Genomic DNA, 17,613 nt, shown 5'->3' with positions numbered 1-17,613 from the left:
CTCTTTTTTGACTGCCGGCACTTGGTCAGCCGTCTGTTGATTTTCACGTTCATGGCTGCTTCGAGAGTGGATGACAAGTGGCTCGTTATGTGTGGGGTCGAGAGAATGGCGCGTCGTTTTCCCAATTCTGCGTAAGAAAAGGATCAAACCCTAGACCGAAGGGGTAAAAAGAAGCAACGCAGCCGGCTCCTCTCTCCCCGCTCGTCTCCTCCTCTCCCCCACGCCGCCCCTCCTCTCCCCGCTCGTCTCCTCCTCTCCTCTTCCCTCGACGCCGACTCCTCGCTGGCCTCCGCCTTCCCTCTCCGCGTCACCCCCGCAATCCTTGCCGCCGCCTCCTCTCCTGCCGCCGCCACCTCGGCCTCGTCTCCTCTGTGCTGCCTCCTCCTCTCCACTTCTCTCCGCCACCGCATGGCCGCCGCCGCTCGTCTCTTTCTTCACGCGACTCCTGTAGGACGAACCATCCCCATCCTCCATCAGCCGCTGTTGTGCGCCGTGGTTCTTGACCGGCCGCAGGTCTAGGAGCAGAGGAGGACGGCGGTGGGGGGAAGGAAGAGTGCGGCCCGGACTCAGCAGGAGGAGGGGAGCAGCAGCAAATCGGGCTTTAGGTTAGGCGAGGCTGGTGGTGCTCAGGCTTACGCACCACCAAAGGATTTTCTCATCGTGATTGTGGTACTATCAGATTTACTTGCCATACAGCATGCATGGAGCATGTCCAGATAATTTTGTCGTTCGTCTTGTGCAGGCGTGCACTACGTCGATGTGGACGGAGCGCGGGACAAGGTGACGGTGACTGGCACGGCGAGCCAGAAGAACGTGCTGCGCGCGGCGCACGGGGAAGCTCGCCCACTACCCTCCTCCACTTGTTCTCGTCTCGGTCAGGCTGGTGACCAGTGCCAGCACCGCTGCCACATGTCGCCCACGCCCCTCCTCCGCTCGCTCTCGTCTCGGTCAGGCTGGTGACCAGTGCCAGCACCGCTGCCACACGTCGCCCACGCCCCTCCTCCGCCTGCTCTCGTCTCCGTCAGTATGGTGAGCTCCTGCTTCCTCCTTGATCTTCCCTTGATTTAGTACTACTACTGTACTGTGTGCTTTGTTTGTTTGAGGGGTACGTCTACTACTTGTGCTGCTGCTAGATGTGTGATGTTGGTTGTATACTTGTATATGTGTTCAATGTTGTTGGGTGCTGCTGGTTCTACTACTACCTGTGCTGGTTGATTTCATATCCATTTATTTGTGAAACTGAAAACTCCTGTGAGAGGCAAGGATTGACAAGAAGGGTCTGAGCCAATGAGAAGTTTTATTTTCAGTTTTCATATTTAAGAAGTAATGGAGGATATGTCATTATGTTTATTTGCTAAAATTTAGCTATCGTGTATGTAGCTGATGTTCATTCCATTGGAGCTGAGTCTCCTTGCCGGCGACCTTGCCATCAATTGCCTATCTGCAGGTACGATAGCTCCTCCTCCCCCTCTCTTCAAGGAGAGGTGCAGATCTAGAGATTAGACAATGAGATATAGTTGCTTAATTTGTATCTTTTTTTGCTACAATTTTGCACGGATGGACATATGGATTGAATGGTACCCTCCTGAAATCTACACAGCTCCTTTTTCCTTTGATTTCTTTTTGTAGAGATCCTCTTGCTGTTCATACTTCAACGTTACCAGAGTTTGATGTACTATATAGCCATGTGTATATGATGAAAGGAAATTATTGATTACTAAATATACATAGCTTCATATATATGTATATCTAATTGGATTGTTGACTTAACATGTGGAGATCTAAGAAAGAAGAAATAGGGCCAAGAAAATTAGGTGCCCCTCTATCTGTCTCTTATTCACATTTTAGTTTCCTAATATGTGGATTTTCTAAACATGATGTGTGCAGATCGGAGAAAGAAGAGATGAAGAACAATTTTAGCTGAAGAGTTGAAGAAGCCAAGGTGAATTTTAACCGTCTTGCAAACCCAATCAAGTTTGCACTTGCATTTTGATAATATGATTTGTGTTGATGTGAGCACGAGTCCCTCTGAAGTGCTCGACCACCGGCTGGTTGCAGTGGAAGTCAGCATCACTTAGCCGTGGCCATCCCGGGCGCCGCGAGAATTAGCTGAAAAATCTTGCTGAGATCCAGGTCACGGGCCATCCCCATTTAGGTAAGCTTGCTATCTTATTGTTAGATTGCTTGACGGAACTGGGACAACATTTTAGTAAGCTTGCCTTTCATTTGTGTTTTTCTTTGATGATTTTTTTGAAAGCTTCTTTGATGAATTACCCATATGTGGGGACATTGCAGGTGGCTATGAAACTTGTTCCTAACGAAGATAAATTTATGGAGGTGGTTAGGGGAACAGGAGGAGCAAGTTTGGCCTGGCAGGTGCTTCTCAGGTTCGATGGCTTCCAGCAACATCAAGATCATAGTGCTTTCCTCTTAGGTTCGGCCTTTGACATTAAGGTGAGGAATGTATATTTTTGTTCTATCTAATGTCTCTTGCCCCCGCTTCAGTATCGATGATCTCTCTAGACTGATTGTTTGACAATGGCTGTCATGTACTCCCTCCGTTCCTAAATATAAGTTTTTTTAGAGATTCCAGTGCAGACTACAAAGACGAAACTAACTTTTCTGATCTGTTCTACACAGATGTTTTCAGTCGCTGTTTGCTATAGATACTTTTGTGGTTGCATAGGCATACATGGTTTCGTGAGGAGATTACCTACACTGTTTTATTTTGTATAGATGCCTAATTAGCTATGAATTCATATATGGTCTTATTAGTAGTTATTTTGAGTTGTGGGTTTATGCATTTTCCCTGGGAATGTTTGTATGTGTGATCACTTGCTTGCTATGAGTTTTTTTACTCCGCACGGGTGATCAACTAGTTTTTGTAATTAGTTTGACATAGATTATCACATAAAGCCTGTTGATGAAATAGGGTTATACAAAAACTACCTGTGAATGATAATAATATGTAAGTGAATCCTTGCAATACTGCTTTACTACAGTAAAATATCCTAGCCGGCTCTGCAAGATTGCGCCCTCTTTTTACTGAGGGCTTGAAAGTGGTAGAGAAGATCAGAAGAAGCATATCTCCTTTTTTGTGCTTATGCCCGCGCCTTGTATATGATGTTGCAGCTCAAAATCTACATGTTGTCGATTCGATAAGAGAAGGCAAGGAGCTGTCCGCGATCAGTATGTAGTAATGGGCATCAAAGTTTTCTTACACCGGTGATTCTGAAGCCGTTAAATTGATATGATCGCTTCACTCCCCTCCTATACTCCTTTAGTCCATTTATTCCTAGACTATATGTTTTTATTTTGTTAAAACCTTGAAGTATTAAGATGTTAGGGTAAATTCTCTCACAAAGCTTGCTTTCTCCATAGTCATATGTACATGTGTTACTTTATTTCCTATAGCTATATTGCTATTTCCCTCGGGACTTATCCCCCTTTTCCTTCTTTATAGTAGCATGATCAGGTGAAGGAAAGAAAAATGTGTTTGAATTATCGTGTGGGTCTTTAAACAATTATGTGTGTCTTTAAACAATTATGTGTATGGAGTAAGAACTGTATATATAGCTATTGAATAAGAACTATATGTATAGTTATCGATATATGTTTCTTGCATCTTAGGGGTTCAATGGCACCCGTCTCATGTTTCTTCCATGTGATTTTTTACCCGAATATTAGGATCACAACTTAACTTAAATTAGCAGTATAGTGTCAATGGGCATCATTTGAAGCTAATAAGATGTTGTTACTGAAGAACAGCCCCTTGCTACTGGCATAGTACGTGAAAAACACCCTAAATAGATTAAAGAAATCATGCTTGACTGTGATTGCATTTGGTTGATGCTTAGGTGTATTTCCCATCGGTACATCAAGGTGGTAATCTTCTACATTTCAGGTCCAAGCTTTCAATGCATTTTTCTATCTTTTTTCATATCCCAGTGATCATCTGCAAGGCCGAATTATGCCATTGTTGATGGTGCACAGGTCTGTTGCATGGTAAACCCAGTATTGGCCCTCCTTTCAAGCTCTTGTGTTCATCCTAGAGAAAATTCTGGAAAATACATCTGAACTATCTTTTTAATCTTCCAATAGTGTACTCCTACGATTATATATATGGATACATCAAATCGATGTGTCTAGGGACCTAAAGCCTTAAGAGTTAAGTGCCAAACTGGGGACCAATGTCATAACTACAGATGGGATTTATTCAGTTATTTTCTTGCCTAGAATGATGATGTATGCATATGGGCGTTGTTCAGTCATAAGAGCTTATCGGTTCAGCCTGCATAGTTTTGTTTCTTCAGTGTACTGTGTCTGAGGAAAACATTTATTTTGTTTCCTATTTAAGTGAATTCATGGATGAGATGGACGAATTTCTATTGTGTGGGCTGGAGGTTCTTGAGGTAGGGTACCAGCACTAGCTAAGGGTAAAATGTATGACATGCTTGATGAGCATGCATGTCTATATGATTTTGTGGCACTGATTTGTTCCATGCCAGTTTATTTCCAGCAGTTGGTCTCCTTCTTCATAGAGATTTTATCAGTATACTAAATTAAATAAGAAACTGAATGTATATTGCTTTCACCTTCAGTTCGAACATGATTTCTTATTTATGACATAGGTGGAAATTAGCAAGCAAGCTACAGTCGGTCCATGGATGACCAAGTTTACAGATTACTTTATGAAGATGATGATTCCTAAATAGAATTACGAGCTAGGTCCTGCATGTTGATCGTGCTTCAAGGTACAGTTGTTCGTGCCTTGTAAAATTGTAATACTTTTTATTGGTTGTGCATCCTAGGACCAAAAGCTTGATTCATAGATATCCGAAGAACTGGGGACTTTTTACTCTCTGTCGTTGCAGGGTAGAATAGGATGGGAGGAGGGGACGTGCGCTCCATATTTTGTTATGCACACCTTCCTAAACTATACTTTTCTTCTTAACATATGTTCATTGTCCGGTAGAAGCTGTAGATTTCAGCATACAGTAATTTCCAAAATGGCAGAAGGTAAGAACCATGTTACATGATCCTTTTGTGTTCTCTTGATAGTGTTTAAAGCTTAAATTGATAACTCCATCAGAGTTCAAGCATTAGGCTCTCTGCTCTGTGTATTGCCAAGTGTTCTATATAATGCTTTGATGTTCCTTTGTCACTGTTTGATGTTCTGCCTTGGGTGGCCTCTGTCTTGGTTTACAGCTCCATATGGCTACCTATGTATACCTATGTAGGTTTTGTTTGAACTGTAGTCAAATCATGCAGATGTTTCCATATTCTTGCCTTCCTCTTTTTAACTCATGAGATTGTTAGATAGTTGAATATCATTGGTTTCTATCGGCATTCTATTTTTGCAGTTTGAAATTAGTATCGGTCCATTGATATTAAACTTCACAGTAGGTAGTGGCATCTTCAGGAAAAAGTAGTGGCAGATATACTGGAGACTACTGCCCAAATCCTCAGCACATATTTTTTTAGTAACGGAGAGGATTATTCACCTTTGCGGCTGTAGGCGTTCAAGACCTGGCAGGGCTGGGTCAACCGGCCCTTTGTGTTCATGACCCGGCTCTGATGAGCCTTAACAGCCGTGCTACCGGCTGGGCATCTTCATCCTGAGCCGTGTCCAGAACAAGACCAGTAGGGGCACCCTGAGCGAGTACTCGAGGCATGCTGTCAAGTTGGATGAGTGCAACCAGGCGAGTTGCCGTGTGTGTCCACGGTTCATATAGTCAAGGTGTTCGCTCATCTTGGGCCAGAATGAGCACTACAAGAGGAAGCCCCCAATATTTTTCATTCTTTGATAGATGGTTACATTGTTGTATGTTGGTTAAAGACAATGTTTTTCTTCTCGAATTATGATACCTCAAACAACAGTAAGATATAACCGTTTTATTTGTTTTGCAATGAAAGCTTCCATCAAATAGTATTTTAGAATTGTGCTCCGTCTTAGGCTATTTTGTACTCCCTCCGTTCCTAAATATAAGTCTTTGTAGAGATTTCAAATGGACTACCACATACTGATGTATATAGACATATTTTATAGTGTAGATTCATTCATTTTGCTTCGTATGTAGTCATTTGTTGAAATCTCTAGAAAGACCTACATTTAGGAACGAAGGGAGTAGATTCATACAAGATACAGTTTGTGTGCATTGAAATAGCAACAAGTTGGCCTCTCGGTCTCATTTCTGTATGCATTTGACTCGTACACGCAACCAGCGTGTCCATGTGATTTGGATGAATTTCTCTACCCTGTTTTATGTTGTGATGTCTTTGATTTTTGTCTCTTCCAGATTTACATAGAGATGCCTCGGTGAATACTCAAGATTTTTGTGTTCTTTTCTATTGACGGCCTTTAGGTTTTTATTTTTATTTTTATAATGTTCTGAAACGAGGTCACACCTACTAATCTTGCTCTACAGGCTAATGGCATGATGCTAGGTCAAGAATGCAGGGTGAGCAAAATAAGACTATGAACACTTTTATCTCTTTGTTCATCTAGAGCATATGGAGGGAGCAAGATAAGGGGCTTTGACAGTGTCTTCACACCGCCTCAGAGGGGGTGCCACCGAGGGCTTTCTCATGGAACGCGGTGCAAGGTGGTTTTACGGTGCACTAGGGGAGCATGGAACGTGGTGCACTGGGGGTGCCACTGAGGGCTACCCTGCACGCTGGTCTTCTACTACTTTCCCAGGCCTATTACTTCCCCTGAGATGGTTCTAAGGGTTCTATTCGACTCTATTATATTTTTTTCTTTTTTGATTGCTTTTCCTTCTCTGTTTCTTTTTTTATATGCAAGGCCATAAAATTTTACCATGCATCCTTGCTCACACAGAAAATTACTTCAAAACACACATGCTTCTAAAAATGCACATCCTTTTCAGAACTATGTATATCTTATCATCAAAGGTTATAAGGCAGAATGTGTTTGCCCACAACTAAAACAAGTAATACATTGTACTTCTTCAAATCACACGTGGAATTAGCGAGCTCCTTCAGGTATTTCAAGGAAAAAACAGAATCTGTTTAACTAATTTTCTATATTGCTTATTTATGCATTTGTGACCATAGCTTTCCACTTTAGCTCATAAACTAGATGGCAAAATAGAGTTTGCCCATTTCATATCTATGTTGCCTTATTAGGAAAATAGAGTTTGTTTTATAGCTTATGCTTAATATGTTTGTTCGATTGGTGAATGCTCAACATTACCTCATAAACCGGATGGCAAATGCTAATTCTGATGGGGCTTTTGCCACTTCTTTTTTTATGGTTGTCTAGCCAGCTGATGGCATGCTTCTTTCTTGCTAATTGTCAATTCTTTTGTACATGGCCCCTCAGCTACTTATGCTTTGCTAGACAATGAGAGTATGTAGATAGCATGTATGGTTTTTACATTGTCTTGTGCAGGTTGAGATGCATCACATGATGTTTTCCTTTTACATGTATGGCTATTACAGAGTCCTTTCTTTTTCCACAAGGGGCAGTAGTTGTGCCATTCGATTCGAAGGACAAAGAGTTGATCACAAAGGGGTATAGAACCAAATTATATGATGTAACTGGCCACTATCTCTATTAACTTCTCCTATACACAATGTTCACGAGTTCATGTATTAAGTACATTTTATTGTGTCACTTGTGTTTACTCTTTTTTTAATGCAAGTTTACAGCTACTCGGAGTTCCTAATTGCAGACTCAACTATCTTGACCTATCGATGATCTAATTTGTGGCATTATTACCTTAAGAAAATATTTGCATTTAATTTCCTTTATATATATGGGTATAAGTTCTTACCAAATGTACTCCAATATACGGTTATTCAAAAAATGCAAATATTTTCAACACAAACATGGTTTTAAACGGGTCTTTGCGCCATTTGGCGCAACTGGTCATCTAGTTGTAATAATGCACACACCAAATTACAGCATGCATGGCATCTCTGAGGAGAATTGCAAAGATAGCACAAAGGGGTTTACAGGGAGGCAGTATTGGACTAGTATCACTTCTGCATTACTAAGATAATCTCACTTGTTTTTATGTTTTCATGCATGTCAGGTACTGAATATTATCAAAATGAATATGAGAATGGGTGCATGAGAGGAATATTGTGGAACAATCCACTGGCTAACAAACTTGGCATGGTGGAGGATGGCCTATCTTATTCACCCATCAAGGTGCTTGCTCTAACTTGGCAAGGTTGTATTGGTCGCACATATTTTGCATCTAACCTCTTGCATTACTTCTACGTCTTTGTTACACCATCTGCTTAGTTTAAGCATCATATACGAGTATATGCCATACCTATCCATTTTCTGTACCTATTCCATGTGTCGTCATACTATGTTTTTCCAGTCAAATGTTGTTCTTTCGTAATAGATGTCCAAAAGGAAGAGGGTGAGTGCAGATCCTCAAGGAGTACAAACTAGGTATTTGGAAAAGGTAGCGATACATGTTAAATCAGATAGATTAGCAGCCACAGAAAACACAGGCCCAACTATACCACACTTCACCCCTACTCCACTGGCCAAACCCCTATTAGAACTGCTGAGAGCCCAACATCAGGTACTATCTATGATATCAATTCAAAATTTGAACTCCAAAATTCTGCATGTGCCTTACCTTCTCTCTTGTATGAAAACTAATTTCAGATGAATCTCCTTGCTCAAAGGATCATAGGATCTCACAACAATACTGGGCTCTGCATTGCTCTTGTCAGTACCTCTTGCCCTTTGTCAGCATACTACACCCATTGTTGTTTGATTATGTAGCATCACTGTAAATGTTCGCTTCTTTATCCTCCCTTTGCTTGAAATTATAAGATCTATATTTACTCTTAGATAAATGTAGAATTAACACAATGGTTATGATGTTTTGGATTGCTCATGTAAGTACCTCTTGTCATGTACTCCCTCTGTATCGAATTAATTGTTGATCAATTAGATGTATTTAGAACTTAATAGTGCTAGATACATCCATTTGAGCGACAAGTAATAACGGAGGGTGGTGGTATTACTGTACTTGCATCAAGAGATGGTTGATTGTCTAGCATTACTCTGCATCTTATCTGCCCTGCCCTCCACTTTCTCCAAATTATCATATCTACATTTACTCTTACCAAAATGTTGAATAAAGCCAATGCCACTGCACACGTTGATGTCTGCATTCCTCTTGTGAGTACCTTTTGCCTTGTAACGTTGTACTTAATTAATTGCTATTTGATTATGTATCATCAGTCTACACCTGAGCTTCATTATACTCTATTTCTTCCAATATTATTTGATCTACATTTACTCTTTGCAAAATGTAGAATAATGGCAATGCTTATAAAGAAGTTTCTTTAGGGAATTTATTGAATTCTCCTTCCATCAACATGGAGAAGGGCTTTGTCTAGCCCGTGTTAACATGTAATGTAAGTTCATCCTTCTAGAGCCTTCAAACTTTGTTCTAGTATAGATTTGGATAGGCATAATTTCCTCCACTGCTGTTTACTTTGCCGTTTACATCTGATTGGATGTTCGCAACAACTACCAGTTTTAAATTGTAGTTGTAAAAACATGTTCCTTATGCAGAACAGATCCATTTATTTCCTTATATAATTGTGAAACCTGTTATGTGTCTCCTTGTTTCTCTTTCAAAGTCGCATGTCTTATGCTAGGCAGAACTTTAGCGAAGATAGTGAGCCAAACCATCTTTAGGAGAGCGAGATGACCCCGAGTTATTGTCTTGATGAAGATGGTGAGTTGAAGCTACTCACCAGCAGGTGTGAGACAACCTCTGTACAGTAGCTGCCTCAACCAGTTTGACTTCTTCACTCTCAACTTAAAGCGGAAAGGCTTGCTTCAGCTCAGCTCCGACTTGAAGTCAAAGATGCAATGAAGATGTTAGAGGACTGCCTTGCGCACTATGGTGTGATACGTCTCCAACGTATCTATAATTTTGATTGTTCAATGCTGTTATATTATAAATCTTGGACGTTTTACAATCATTTATAGTCATTTTATATCATTTTTAGGTACTAACCTATTGACATAGTGCCAAGTGCCAGTTGTTGTTTTTTCCATGTTTTTTACATCGCAGAAAATCAATATCATACGGAGTCCAAACGCCCCGAAACTTTACGGAGAATTTTTATGGGCCAGAAGGAACACAACGGGCCCTAGCTAAGCATGGGGGGTGCCCCGAGGGGGGCACAACCCACCAGGGCGCCAGGAGGCCCAGGCGCGCCTTGGTGGGTTGTGCCCACCTCGGGTGCCCCCCGGACCACCTCTTTGCTCTATAGATACCCCAATATTCCAGAAACCCTAGGCACGTCGACGAAATATTCATCGAGCCGCCGCAGTGTCCAGAACCACCAGATCCAATCTAGACACCATCTCAGATGGGGTTCACCACCTCCATTGGTGCCTCTCCGATGATGCGTGAGTAGTTCTTTGTAGACTTTCGGGTCCGTAGTTAGTAGCTAGATGGCTTCCTCTCTCTCGCTGGATTCTCAATACAATGGTCTCATGGATATCCATATGATGTAACTCTTTTGCGGTGTGTTTGTTGGGATCGATGAACTTTGAGTTTATGATAAGATCTATCTTTTTATATCCACGAAAGTTATTTGAGTTTCTTTGATCTCTTATATGCATGATTGCTTGTATCCTCGTATTTCTTTTTCGATATTTGGGTTTTGTTTGGCCAACTTGATCTATTTATCTTGCAATGGGAAGAGGGGCCCGGTAGTGGGTTCGATCTTACGGTGCTTGATCCCAGTGACAGAAAGGGAAACAACACGTATGCATCGTTGCTACTAAGGATAAAATGATGGGGTCTATCTCTACATAGATAGATCTTGTCTACATCATGTCATCGTTCTTATTGCATTACTCCGTTTTTCCATGAACTTAATACACTAGATGCATGCTGGATAGCGGTCGATGTGTGGAGTAATAGTAGTAGATGCAGGCAGGAGTCGGTTTACTAATCTTGGACGTGATGCCTATATAATGATCATTGCCTGGATTTCGTCATAATTATTTGAAGTTCTATCAATTGCCCAACAGTAATTTGTTCACCCATCGTTTGCTCTTTTTCTCATGAGAAGCCACTAGTGAAACCTACGGCCCTGGGGTCTTCTTTCTCATATATTTGCCTTTGCGATCTACTTTTTCCTTGCATTTATTTTCAGATCTATTAAACCAAAAATACAAAAATACCTTTCACCTAAGCTCAACAACAATATGACCAAGGTGGAAATCTGTGGAGGGGGGCACCGCACACGGCTAAGACAACTGTCAACTTGTGTGTTCTAGGGTGCCCCCCTGATAACCCACAAGTATAAGGGATCGCAACAGTTTTCGAGGGTAGAGTATTCAACCCAAATTTATTGATTCGACACAAGGGGAGCCAAAGAATATTCTCAAGTATTAGCAGTTGAGTTGTCAATTCAACCACACCTGGATAACTTAATATCTGCAGCAAAGTATTTAGTAGCAAAGTAGTATGCAAGTAATGGTAACGGTGGCAAAAGTAACAGTAGCAGTTTTGTAGTAATTGTAACAGTGGCAACGGAAAAGTAACTAAGTGGAGAACAATATGTGAAAAGCTCGTAGGCAATGGATCGGTGATGGAGAATTATGTCGGATGCGATTCTCATGCAATAGTTATAACATAGGGTGACACAGAACTAGCTCCAGTTCATCAATGTAATGTAGGCATGTATTACGAATATAGTCATACGTGCTTATGGAAAAGAACTTGCATGACATCTTTTGTCCTACCCTCCCGTGGCAGCGGGGTCCTATTGGAAACTAAGGGATATTAAGGCATCCTTTTAATAGAGTACTGGACCAAAGCATTAACACCTAGTGAATACATGAACTCCTCAAACTACGGTCATCACCGGTAAGTATCCCGATTATTGTCACTTCGGGGTTAACAGATCATAACACATAATAGGTGACTATAGACTTGCAAGATAGGATCAAGAACTCACATATATTCATGAAAACATAATAGGTTCAGATCTGAAATCATGGCACTCGGGCCCTAGTGACAAGCATTAAGCATAGCAAAGTCATAGCAACATCAATCTCAGAACATAGTGGATACTAGGGATCAAACCGTAACAAAACTAACTCGATTACATCATAAATCTCATCCAACCCATCACCGTCCAGCAAGCCTACGGTGGAATTACTCACGCACGGTGGTGAGCATCATGAAATTGGTGATGGAGGAAGGTTGATGATGACGATGGCGACGGATTCCCCTCTCCAGAGCCCCGAACGGACTCCAAATCAGCCCTCCCGAGAGAGATTAGGTCTTGGCGGCGGCTCCATATCGTAAAACGCGATGAATCCTTCTCTCTGATTTTTTTCTCCCTGAACGTGAATATAGAGTTGGAGTTGAGGTCGGTGGAGCACCAGGGGGCCCACGAGGCAGGGGGCGTGCCCCCCACCCTCGTGGACAGGGTGTGGGCCCCCTGGCCTTGATTCTTTTGCCAATATTTTTTATTAATTCCAAAAATATTCTTCGTGGAGTTTCAGGTCATTCTGAGAACTTTTATTTCTGCACAAAAATAACACCATGGCAATTCTGCTGAAAATAGCGTCAGTACGGGTTAGTTCCATTCAAATCATGCAAGTTAGAGTCCAAAACAAGGGCAAAAGTGTTTGGAAAAGTAGATACGATGGAGACGTATCACCCCTGCCCCCGTATATAAAGGAGCAAGGGGGAGGCCGGCCGGCCCTCATAGGCGCGCCAATGGGGGAGCAATCCTCCTCCTAGTAGGAGTAGGACCCCCCTTTCCTAGTCTTACTAGGAGAAGAAGGAAGGAGGGGGCGCCGCCCCTCCCGCTAGTCCAATTCGGACTAGGCCCATGGGGAGGAGGGCGGCCAGCCCTTGGCATCCCCTCTCTCTCCCCTAGGCCCAATAAGGCCCATTACTTCTCCGGTGGTTCCGATAACCCTTCCGGCACTCCGATATATATCCGGTGACCCCCGAAACTCATCCGGTGTCCGAATATAGTCATCAATATATCAATCTTTATGTCTCGACCATTTCGAGACTCCTCGTCATGTCCGTGATCACATCCGGGATTCCGAACAACCTTCAGTACATCAAAACACATAAACTCATAATACCGATCGTCATCGAACGTTAAGCGTGCGGACCCTACTGGTTCGAGAACTACGTAGACATGACCGAGACTCATCTCCGGTCAATAACCAACTGCGGAACCTGGATGCTCATATTGGCTCCCACATATTCTACGAAGATCTTTATCGGTCAAAACGCATAACAACATACGTTGTTCCCTTTGTCATCGGTATGTTACTTGCCCGAGATTCGATCGTCGGTATCATCATACCTAGTTCAATATCGTTACCGGAAAGTCTCTTTACTTGTTTCGTAATGGAACATCCCGCAACTAACTCATTAGTCACATTGCTTGCAAGGCTTATAGTGATGTGCATTACCGAGAGGGCCTAGAGATACCTCTCTGACAATCGGAGTGACAAATCCTAATCTTGATCCATGCCAACTCAACAAACACCATCGGAGACACCTGTAGATCATCTTTATAATTACCCAGTTATGTTGTGATGTTTGATAGCAGACTAAGTGTTCCTCCGGTATTCAGGAGTTGCATAATCTCATAGTCATAGGAACATGTATAAGTTATGAAGAAAGTTATAGCAATAAACTAAACGATCATAGTGCTAAGCTAACGGATGGGTCAAGTCAATCACATCATTCTCTAATGATGTGATCCCATTCATCAAATGACAACTCTTGTCCATGGCTAGTAAGCTTAACCATCTTTGATTAACGAGCTAGTCAAGTAGAGGCATAATAGTGACACTCTGTTTGTCTATGTATTCACACATGTACTAACGGTTAATACAATTCTAGCATGAATAATAAACATTTATCATGATATAAGGAAATATAAATAACAACACTATTATTGCCTCTAGGGCATATTTCATTCAGTCTCCCACTTGCACTAGAGTCAATAATCTAGATTACATAGTAATGATTCTAACACCCACGGTGGTGAGCATCATGAAATTGGTGATGGAGGAAGGTTGATGATGACGATGGTGACAGATTCCCCTCTTTGGAGCCCCGAACGGACTCCAGATCATCCCTCCCGAGAGAGATTAGGGCTTGGCAGTGGCTTTGTATCGTAAAATGCGATGAATCCTTCTTTCTGATTTGTTTCTCCCCGAACGTGAATATATAGAGTTGGAGTTGAGGTCGGTGGAGCACCAGGCGGCCCATGAGGCAGGGGGCGCGCCTAGGCGGTAGGCGCGCCCCCACCCTTGTGGACAGGGTGTGGCCCCCCTGGCCTTGATTCTTTTGCCAATATTTTTTATTAATTACAAAAATATTCTCCGTGAAGTTTCAGGTCATTCCGAGAACTTTTATTTCTGCACAAAAATAACACCATGGCAATTCTGCTAAAAACAACGTCGGTCCGGGTTAGTTCCATTCAAATCATGCAAGTTAGAGTCCAAAACAAGGGCAAAAGTGTTTGAAAAAGTAGATACGACGGAGACGTATCAACTCCCCCAAATTTAAACCTTTGCTTGTCCTCAAGCAATTCAGTTGACAAACTGAAAGTGATAAAGAAAAACTTTTACAAACTCTGTTTGCTCTTGTTGTTGCAAATATGTAAAGCCATCATTCAAGTTTTCAGCAAAGACTATGAACTAACCATATTCATAATAACATTAATGTCGGGGTTTTGGTGCAACGTATGCCAACGGGTGGCTTATCATGGTGGGGGCTAGTAAGACATCGCCGGTGCCAGGAAGCGGGATGAGGCATAGACACGTATGCCGTCGAACTTTACCCAGGTTTGGGGCTCTCCTAGGAGATAACACCCCTAGTCCTGCTCTGCGGGGTCTCCGCTCACTCTATCAACAAGTAGCTACAAGATGCTCCTTGAGCTGTTTGCTAGATGAGGAAGAAGGGCAAGGCTGGCTCTCTCCTCTCTCTACGTGTGTGTGTTGGCTAAGGATCTGAACCATTTGCATGGGTGCCCTGGGGGGTTTATATAGGCCTACCCCGCAGGGGTACAATGGTAAACTGGCCAAGTGTAGGCCCTGGCCATCAGTGTCTCTTGTGGCCGGCTTCTCCGCTGGCTGCTGGGGCCCGCCGACTGGTGGGCACCGTCGGCTGTCTTGTACTTGGCCGATAGGCCGCGCCCGCCGCTCACGGGTCTTGCCGGCTACTCATCACTGCAGCCGTGCTTCTAATGACGCTTGCTTTGTCGGGGAGGGTGTGGCCACAGTCCCGCCGCCTGGCGGGCGATCACTGTAGCCATTCCCCATCTCTTCTGGTTAATGGCACACAAACTCCTAGGGAAGGGGAGGGCCGCCTGCCGGGTGCCGGCCTCTCCCCCAAGGCGACTGGACAAGCTTGTCGCCTTCTAGCTTCTCACAGGCAGGTAGGGCCCGCCGCCTGCGGGCCATACCAACAGCCCGTCATGGGAGCATGGCCCTTCTAGCTTGGGTGATGTCACGGGCGAAGGGGCCACAGTACCGCGCCGCGCAGGAGATCTATGGCTAGTACGGCGCATTGTGGCCATGACCCGCCCTGGATTCTGGGGTGGCAGGCTTCCCTGTAGCTACGCCCCGTCTCATCTCATTCATGGGGGTGCAGACTTTGAGGGCGCCCGGGGCCGCCTGCTTGGAGCCGGCCTCTCTGGAAGCCGCCCGTTAGGAGGCGGCTCGCTTCATGGCCGTCTTCTGGGGTCCGCCGCCTTCCGACAGCCGGCCGCAAGAAGGCGGCGGTCAAGCTTTGAGGCTTGAGGGGCGCAGCCGACCCTGATGTCTTGAAATGCCACGGGGGGCAGATGAGGCTACCCATGGCCAATAAGTCCGACAGTAGTCCCCGAAGCTGGTGGGTCGCCGCGGCTGACAAGGCGGGGTGCCCCTACAGCTTCCTACTCTGAGTAGTCTTGTTTGCTCGTCTCGTCCGTCTTCTGGTACACCGACTACTAGGATTCGGACGCCACGGATGGCCGCCTGATGGATTTTGAATCGCTGCAGCGGGAGCTATGCGGCTTGCTAGCTAGGCCTCTAGGCTAGCCGCCCACCACTCGCACGCCACACGGCATCAGCTGGCCGGGCCGGCCTGCCAGCCCACGCGCGATGGGACATTTCTGCAAGCCGGGCCCACCACCGCCACTACCGGGCCTCGGCACACGCGCGGATCCGCTGCGGCCGAGGCAGGGCGGTTGGGATCCCACGCGCCATTACCACACGCCTTTACCGTGCGGTAAATGCGGGGTCGTGGGGACATGGGCGCAGTTAATCCCATGACCCCACGCCCCGCCCCCTCGGCTTCGTAGCCAGGGGTTATAAATCGGGGGAAGAGGGGAGCGGCAAAGGCACGCGCGCTCTCCTATCCCTCGCTTCCTCTTCTTCGCCGCCGCCGCACTCGCGCTTCGCCGAAGTGCTGCCGTGGCTCGCCGTTGCCTTCGAGTTTCTCCTCTCTAAGCCATCTCTCTGCTCCGCGGCGAGCTCGCCGCTCGTCGCCCTCTTTCGTCTTCGTCGAGCTCGAGCCGCCATGGAGCGCTCCGGCAACTGGGATGGGTCCAACGTCCATGAAGACCATCTCACGTTCCTCCGCGACACGCGGCGGCTGCCCGACGCGGGCTACATCAAGACGCGTGTGCCGCCCGTCGACGAGATCTCGCCGGCGCCGGAGGAAGGCGAGCGTGTAATCTTCCGCTCGCACTTCCTCCGTGGCTTCGGCCTGCCGGCGAGCGGCTTCCTCCGCTCGTTCCTCACCTTCTATTGACTTCAGCCGCACCACCTCACAGCAAACACGGTGGTGCTGCTGTCGGCCTTCATCACCCTCTGCGAGGGGTACCTCGGCATCCTCCCCACCATCGAGCTTTGGGGGGCTTTCTTCTACACCAAGCTTGGCACCTCCGCGAGGGAGGAGGTGGCTCAGTATGGGGCTTTCATTGTCGTGCGGCGCCCGGGTGCTCGAAACGCCTTCCCAGCCATCATGCTGATACAGTCGGTCAAGCTGTGGCAGAAGTCGTACTACTACGTGAAGAACGTCAACCCGGCGATCGACTTCATCAACTTGCCGGAGTACGTGGCCGGTCCGCCTGCCGAGCCCCGCACCAACTGGGGCTTCAAGCCGAAGCTGCTGCCGCCCGACACCTCCGCCGCCATCACCCGCCTCAAGGTGATGAAGGAGTCGGAGGGCCTCAAGGCGTTCGACTTGCTACTCGCCTTCGTGGTGCGCCGAGTCCTCCCGCTCAAAGGCCGGCCTCACATCATAAGCCAGATGAGTGGGCATCGCGACCCATGCCGGATGTGCACCAAGGAGATGCCGACTGCCGAGGTGGCCTATCTGGTGAATGAGATTGCCAACCTCAAGCTCGAGCCGGAGTGGCGGTTTGGCAAGAGGCCGTACTCCCGCGCAGATCTGCCGCCTATGGTAAGCTCTTGATTCTTTTCTTTTCCTCTTGCCGGGTTCTCTATTGCTGGGTTCTCTCTTGCCGGCTTCTCTCTCACCGGCTGACCAGCTCGACCATGATGCAGGTCCTCCCCCTCCAGCTGGAGCCCAATGTCGACTTCATGCCGGACCG

The 17,613-nt window shown here is 45.4% G+C and overlaps 2 long non-coding RNA genes across 7 annotated transcripts; both read left to right on the top strand.

The window, feature by feature from the left end:
- Positions 1-174: 174 nt before the first annotated feature.
- On the top strand, positions 175-8,944 carry LOC109742530 (uncharacterized). Of its 6 annotated transcripts, XR_012187894.1 has the most exons (10): positions 200-669; positions 743-1,029; positions 1,381-1,447; positions 1,888-1,942; positions 2,018-2,155; positions 2,296-2,454; positions 4,632-4,754; positions 6,429-7,559; positions 8,061-8,179; positions 8,654-8,944. It is a non-coding gene; the product is annotated as an uncharacterized lncRNA (long non-coding RNA). The 6 variants fall into 6 exon arrangements; XR_012187890.1 differs by lacking the exons at positions 6,429-7,559; positions 8,061-8,179; positions 8,654-8,944 and adding exons at positions 3,133-3,993; positions 5,407-5,940 and having other exon boundaries at positions 175-669; positions 2,059-2,155; XR_012187891.1 differs by lacking the exons at positions 6,429-7,559; positions 8,061-8,179; positions 8,654-8,944 and adding exons at positions 1,780-1,814; positions 5,407-5,940 and having other exon boundaries at positions 1,381-1,577; positions 2,059-2,155.
- A 216-nt stretch (positions 8,945-9,160) lies between these two features.
- On the top strand, positions 9,161-10,034 carry LOC120966514 (uncharacterized). Its single transcript, XR_005760323.3, has 2 exons — positions 9,161-9,414; positions 9,665-10,034. It is a non-coding gene; the product is annotated as an uncharacterized lncRNA (long non-coding RNA).
- Positions 10,035-17,613: the final 7,579 nt, after the last annotated feature.

Source organism: Aegilops tauschii, chromosome 6, assembly GCF_002575655.3.
Source record: "Aegilops tauschii subsp. strangulata cultivar AL8/78 chromosome 6, Aet v6.0, whole genome shotgun sequence".
NCBI lineage: Eukaryota > Viridiplantae > Streptophyta > Magnoliopsida > Poales > Poaceae > Aegilops > Aegilops tauschii.
The sequence above is the reverse complement of the archived record's forward strand: the minus strand, read 5'-3'. Positions and strand labels throughout refer to the sequence as shown.